Genomic DNA, 7567 nt, shown 5'->3' with positions numbered 1-7567 from the left:
AAATCTCAATTAACTGATTTTCCTTTACCTTTAATTCCACAGTCTCATGTTTAAAAGTTATCACCACTCCTAACTGTTCTAATAAATCCTGACCTAATAGTGTTTTGGGAGAATTTGGCAAATACAAAAATCGACGTATCCCAATTTGCTTCTCTAACTTGAATTTGAGAGGTTTTAAAAAGAATGCTTTTTCCTGTTGGCCAGCAGCTCCTTTTACATTTACAAAGTCTTTACTTACAGGTATCAATTCTTGATTTAAAACAGAGAAAGAGGCTCCCGTATCTATCAAAAATTCTACCTCTTTCTCAGATTTCCCTAGCTTAATTTTGACCAGTGGATCCGCTAGGGTAGATGCCCCGGGTCTTCGTCAGTCGGCCTCTGCTTCCACTATCACAGCCTGTTGTACCCCCTTACGTTTTGGGGATTCATTTCTCTAATGTCCTTCCTCCTGACAATACGCACACTGATTTTTTTTCCCAATACCTATTCTATCCCTCTTCTATTCCCAAAGGGCCTTCCTCTCCCACGTCCTCTAAATCCTCCTCCATTTACCATTCCTTTCTGTTCCAAAGCTGCCACCGTCACTGTTGCCATTACTTTTGTTAATTTTCATTTATCTGTATTCTCTGAATTTCTAAAAACTCTCCACACCTCTTCAAGCAACTTTTCTAAGTCCCTTGTATCAGGCCCTTTTAACTTCTGTAACTTTCTCCTTATATCTGTAGATGACTGTCCCAAAAATAGAGAGACAAGTTGTTGCTGTCCCACATCCGAGGAGGGATCTAAGGTAGTGTATTTTCTCATGGCATTTCTCAACTGATCCAAAGATTCAGTAGGAGTCTCTCTCTGCCCATTTGACAGCATATAGTGCTGACCAATTCACAGCCTTAGGAACAGCGTTTTCTAATCCCAGTTTTATCCATTCTTGATATCTTTTTAACAATCTATAATCATGCCTGTGATAAATTCATCTTATGTATTAATTCATCTTATGTATTTGTTAATTAAACCGGTTTTGTAAGCCTTGCACAGTATGTTCGCTTTTGCAAGGCAGTGTTAGCTCCTGCAAACAGGTGCAGTTGGAAACTTTGTAACCATAAGGTCCTGCTAAGTGAACGGGATAGCTCGGCTTTCAATGCCTAATAAGGAAATATTTTAAGGTACGCATGCTCTAAACGACAAGAAACACAGAAGAAGACTACAACCTTCATCCCACGACCCCCTTAGCAACCAGGTGCGCAATCGCAGAAGACACTAGACAAGGCCACGCGGGCTGGGACTCTGGGCTTCAGCGCGGCAACCAAGGGCTATAAAAAGGGGACTCTAAAGGGGTTGGGTGCGTGCCCGTTGGTAGAGCAGAGACTCCCCGGCCGCCCAGCGCTGTTTTGCCTGTTTGCTGCTTGCTTCAATAAATTTTGATTGGACTGTCCACAGGCTGGCGTATAATTTGTCGTCGCCACCCATAACAATGCCCATCATTGGGGTCCCAGTGTGGGTCAGTCAGGGGAATGTAATCATCTACACTCCCTTGTAAGGTTCCCCCAGTAATTTGGGCCTGCACATGAGTTTGTGCAGTTTTTAATACTAATTGGTTTTCGGTCTCAGTCATTTCTCCCAAAATCAAATCTACATCTGTCCAATCAGGATCCTGATTTCTTACTATTAATTTAAATTGTTTCGCCACTCAGGAGGGGTCATCCCGATATCCCTTAGCTACTTCTTTCCAAGCATCTAAATTGGTAGTAGAGAAGGGGAGTTTTACTCTGGCTGGATCTCCCACCCCCATTGCCTCCCGCAACGGGGCCAGGAGTTGCGGAGCTTTCTGAGTCTTGTTCCGAGTCCGTGTGGTAACTGGGGTAAAATTATTTGCCGCTTCTTCTTCCTCATTGCTGCTATTTGTTTCGAATGATAATGGTGGATGCAGAGGAGGCAAGTTCTGTAATAAAGGGGATAATCCCATTTCTTTGGGCTGATCTTTTACCTCCTCTCTTCTTTCTGGGGTTTGTTAGCTTTAAGCACGTCTGCTTAATGTTATACGCTGAACAGCATCTTTTTATTTTCTCCTGTTTCCTTTCACTTTTCTTTTTCTTTTCTAAAGATAGGACATGGGGATCTTGTGGCGGGATATTAATACCACAATCCTTCTGCCATTCCAGATGATTCTTCAAAGTAAAGAACATGTCTGCATACATAACTTCGTCCCATTTTTCTTCTCTTTGTGAAAAAAACATTAACTGTAATACAGTGTTATAATTCAAAGATCCGTTAAAAGGCCATTTTTCACCATCCTCTAGTTTGTACAGGGGCCACCACTGGTTACAATATTTGATCAATGTTTCCTTATTCACACTTCCACCCGGCTGTCCCCCTATATTTTTCCTATGTGCTAGGATACATTCTAGGGTGCTTTTCTTTACACCACCACCGCTTTGCTGTCCCCCCATTCTACCTTATTGATTCTGTACTGTCTTTATTTGCCCACAAATTATTTTAATAACCACAACTTGTCACTCTTTTTCTTCCCACTCTGACCACGTTCCACAATTCTCACACTGGATATTCCATCCAAATACTACCCATATATGTTGATCACAGATAAAACAGTTTACAAGAAAAAGTGGTTCACATTCATTTCCACGGTGAAATACACACTTCTCCAGGTTTTCCACACTCCCCTCGCAGCTATGCCACGTCTCAGTCACTCAGTCCTCTCACACACAAGAGCTAGCTCTAGTCATGCATACAAAAATAAAACATAAAATCCAAGTCAGTTCGCAATGAGCAATCCCTTATGTCTATATCCGAGTTCAATACCCATAAGTCTGTGCTGCCAGAATTACCAAATTTATGCGGGTTTCATAAGTGTACCAATACCAGAAAGTAAGTTATTGCAGAAGTACAAGGCTTAACCCGTGCCTATACCAACGCACTAAATAACAGAGTGCTCTACTCACAGTGAGCGTGCACAAAACCAAAGTGCAAACACTTACACAAGTTATATAAACCCTGTACTAATACCGAATAATACCAGATGTATACCCTCAGGCCCTAGTAGCCTGGTATACGGTGCTCCACATGGGACATCTCCTATGGCTTACGAGTACCCCCTAACGACCGGTCTCCAGAAGAGAAACTCAGAAAATTTAAATACCTTTACTCCTTAGATGGTCCTTGTCTGCTCCTGCGGTGATCCGACTGAGGTGCGAAATCCCTTTGGAAAATCCCGGGGGTACCCTAGGGAGTCCTGTTCTCAGCAGGTCCTGCAGCTGAGCAGAGCGGGTCCCATCTGGGATGCCAAATTGCTGCTGTGAAAAGCCGAAATCAGGACTCAACAGTCAGAAGACCATTAAGCAGGTATCCTTTATTGCAGCGCTGGGAACACAAGGGATTTCTCCTCCTATTGTGTGCACCTGGTCAGGCTAACTGCATAGTTTATATACAGGGTCTAGATACATATTAATCAGATTTCTGAGAAAAGTTTTACATATTCGTTAGTTTTCTGGGAACTCGTTATCATATGTAAATGTCCTTCATGCAGGCATACTCGAGGTCTCTGGTGGTCTTCAGGAGTCCTCTGGTGGTCTTCAGTAGTCTTCCTCACTTGTCCGCTGCTTGACCCTTCTCAGATGATTCTGCGCAGTGCACTCTTTTGCATGTTTGATGCATCTTATCCTAAAGAGTTCTCAATAGTGCTTCTATTTATTATCTATGCTTATAGTTTGATGTAATCCACATGGATACTTCTAAGCTAAGTTATCGGAGAGGGCTAAAGTCCTAATCTTCTTCAGAAACTGCAGGGCCGTCCAAAAGCAATTTCTCCTACCTTTTGCAACATAGAGAACTTTTATCTACCACCTGTTAGCAAATAATTGGGTAAAGAAATTAGCAAGGCCACTGTATTTAGAAAAACATCTTTGTATCACTGCATACAGGAACAGGAAAGTGCTGGGGAGAGCAAATTTGCAGTGTATGACTGCTAACTAACTGCCCTCAGGATAATGGGAAATTCCTAGCAGTTCTTCCAACATCGAGACTGTAGTACTGGACTGCAGTATTAGGTATCCATCCAGAGACAGGCAGCCCTTTCATCATGAATTACAGTTCAGTTTGTCACAACTATCCTTTTAAACTAACTAAAAAGAACCTTAATTTTTGCTTAGCTAAATTCTTGTTCATAGTAATGACACCCCAGCTTCTCAGTGTTACATGTCAAAAAGTCCTACCACAACTATGCCAGGTCATGCTGTACTTGCCAGGCCAGAAAGCAAACAGTACAGCCTGTAACTCTTGTTTCTAAAATGAGCAAGCAGGTTTCCACATGCTTAGATCTGTCCCACTTAAAAAACTTCAGCCCTAAAAAAAACCACCTGTGGGAGAAAGTTCTGGTAAAAGAACAATGTAGAGGAGTGGTAATACAGAAAGATACGTTAAAATCTATTAGGGAAAAAAATTACTTGTGTTAAAATAATTGCAACCCAAACCCAAACTGTGAATATCCTTCCTTCATAACTTTCCAAAACGACACGAGTGGTGCTTCAAGTAGCACATGTAGCTGCTGAGGAACTCCCATGACCGATGGAATTAATGTTATGATTTGGTACATAAAATTGTAGATATTGTGAATGGTGCCATGCGTTGCAAGTAACTGAGTATCTCCATACTTATCCTATGCCACCTCAATGAACACATTAAATTTTGTAATGACACTCAAGGGCCTGACAGCAGATTAACTTCTTTACATGGAGCTTGTAAATTTTTCTAATGCCAAATAATAGATCTTTGTTAATGCAGGCAGCACAAAAGAAGGAAGAGGTGAACTGATGCCATTTCTGATATTTTAACTGCTCTGAACAATAGTGTTTCATGCATGAAAAGAAAGAAGTGACCTCTCAGTCCAGATCCTGCTACTGGAAGAGAAAACATGCACACAGAATGCGTGCGGCCTGAAGGGCTTAAAACACACTGCTTTTCAGTACATACAGTCATAGGTATTAAACTAATAGTTCATGGAACATTATGTAAAAACTGTTCTATAGTAATCATCTGAGCTATAGTATCTTAACAATGTGGGTTTGCTCTTGATAGTACTTTGATGCTATGCTACTAGCTTAATGTATAAAAGCATTAATATTTTAGTATTAGTGTAGAAACAAGAATAAAGTTCTCTCTGAGAGGTAAAGGACCAAGATGATCAAACATTACAAAACCTACAATCAGATCAAATCCTACTTATTATTACAAAAAAGCATAGCTTTTATTAAAACATAATACAGAAATAGTGAAAGGATAGGGAGCACAAATTCAACAGAAAACAAGGAAAAAGTACCCGTGTTCTATCCAGCTAGTTAGACTCGGGAAGGACATCGTTATTCAGGAGTTTGAGGATAATAAACTCAAAAATAAAAAGTAGAACAACTAATTCTCTGAGGTGGGTAAATGCTGTATTTCTTAAACTGAAACAGAACAGAAATATGTGATAAATGAAGAGGAGAAAAGGTACTTTTTGTCTCTGAAGCATGCTTCAACGATTTCTAGTGATATTCCAAAGTTCAAACCAGAAAAATTTGAGGCAGTGGTGGCCTTTACGTAGGTAATAGCAAATACTTAACTACACTGCAAGTAACTTTATTGTATCTTGGATTTATATAATAACTTAGCAATAGTCATAATATCTTTTATCTAAGTGTTTATTATTATTATATTTTCCAACTTCTTCTTTATATCAAATCAATACATCAAGACAATAAAATTGCTTATAGTTAATAGCTCACTTGAGGCCAGCTACTGAACGTTCCAGAGGGAAGGAAACACAATGAGGTAAGCATGCCTATAACAAAGATCAATTCCCATCTCTTCCTTTGAAGGTGATGGAAGAACAGTAGTTACCGTAAGCAGGTCCATTGTTGGTGATGTAGCTCTTTACTGCTCATCTTAAAACTTCACGGGGTCAATTGAGTTCAGTAGAATTACATTGCTGGAAAATGTACGCGTTGGCTAGACCCACTACGTGACACAGTAATACCCTCTTTGCCTGTTCGGGACCTTGAGCCCTGTGGTGGGTTTGGGATGTTTCTACTCCAGGCAGGGGAGATTTAGGCACTAGAGAATGATTCATGTCTGGAGACGAGAGAGTGGCTGTAGGAAAGGTCAAGGACAGGATGGCCCTCACTGGTGATTAAATGCTTAGCTGAAAAGGTCAGAGGAACATCAGCCTCCACTCGCAATTCTCTGGCTCCTGTAATTAGGCACCTTTGCCCTTTAGAAAAAAAAGAAACAAGGGGCCTTTTGGTAAAGATGCTGTATTCCATACCTATACCTGCCTGGGAAGACTGTGTAGGGCTACTCTTCTGCGCATGTGAAAAATCTACCTGCAGAGTGAACCTGAATGGAGGAGCAACTTTGGCAGGCAGCCCTCATCTTGACTAAAGTAAGATGAATAATCTGTTGTCAGAAGGGTTAGGCACCCATGCTCAGCACTGCAAATGTGAGATTCAGGCTCTGCGTCCAAATATGTAATCATACCGAATCCATCACTCTTACTTATTCAGTGTAAAAATCCAGGCAGAACATTTGGTTTCATGCCAGCTGTAAAATTCAGGTTTTCTTTGTCCATCTCCTGTTGTTTGTGTAGGTAGGTAACTTGACAATCACACACTGATTGCACATAGTGAAAAGCTGCAAATGAAGAGAGTACAGATTACTTTAATCTGCCATGTAAGACCCTTAATCAGTTTGGGGTTTGACATCTGTATTACAGAAATTTTGTTTTGATTGATAATTCAGAGCATCAGAAGACTAAGAACTTTTTGTAAAAGTTTACATTCATTTTAGAAAACAATTATACAGACAAAGACAAGATGTGTTTATAACTAGTGTTATTTTTGGCTGTCATTGTGGAATCTCTCGGAGAAGTTAAGATTTTTTTTTTCTCCTCTTTTGAAACTTCGTGAAAACAAAGGCACATTACACAAAACACCAAATCTTTAATCTTACTGCTGAAGTATTTCTGAATTCCTCGTATGTCCCTCTCCAAAGACAAGATGACTTTCAAAATGCCTATTAAACCTGCAAGTGCATTGTCTGTACAGTCAGTAACGACACTATTTTGTCTGCCATCTTTCATACACAGCATAACTTCAAAGGGCTTTGATTCAAGCTTGTAGAATGTTTTAAATAAATGTGTTCCAAAAATTTCTAAAAAGCTTTCTGGATACAGTGGGGAAATCTAGTGTGGATGCTGCAATTGATACCAAAAGGCTCCACAAAGGCCTGCAAAAGATCTGGGGGGGGGGGGGAGGGGTTGTTGATGTGTAGCCGTAATGCAGTGGTGTTAATGTGTTTCTCCAGACTAGAACAGGACAAAGTAGCTTTCCAATTCTTTCTTTTCACTGAAAATACATGTAGTTTCATCTTTCTACAAAATAAAGCAACTATTCAGAGGCAAGCACAGTTGATCTAGATAAACATTTCTTACACAGTATTTTATTACTGTATCATATTCATGGAAATATCTTCAGATATTTTTATTTTGTTAATTATGGCTAGCTATTTTTTAAAATTTAAGAAC

This window comes from Aquila chrysaetos, chromosome Z (genome assembly GCF_900496995.4).
Source record: "Aquila chrysaetos chrysaetos chromosome Z, bAquChr1.4, whole genome shotgun sequence".
Taxonomy (NCBI): domain Eukaryota; kingdom Metazoa; phylum Chordata; class Aves; order Accipitriformes; family Accipitridae; genus Aquila; species Aquila chrysaetos.
This window is presented reverse-complemented; position numbering follows the sequence as displayed.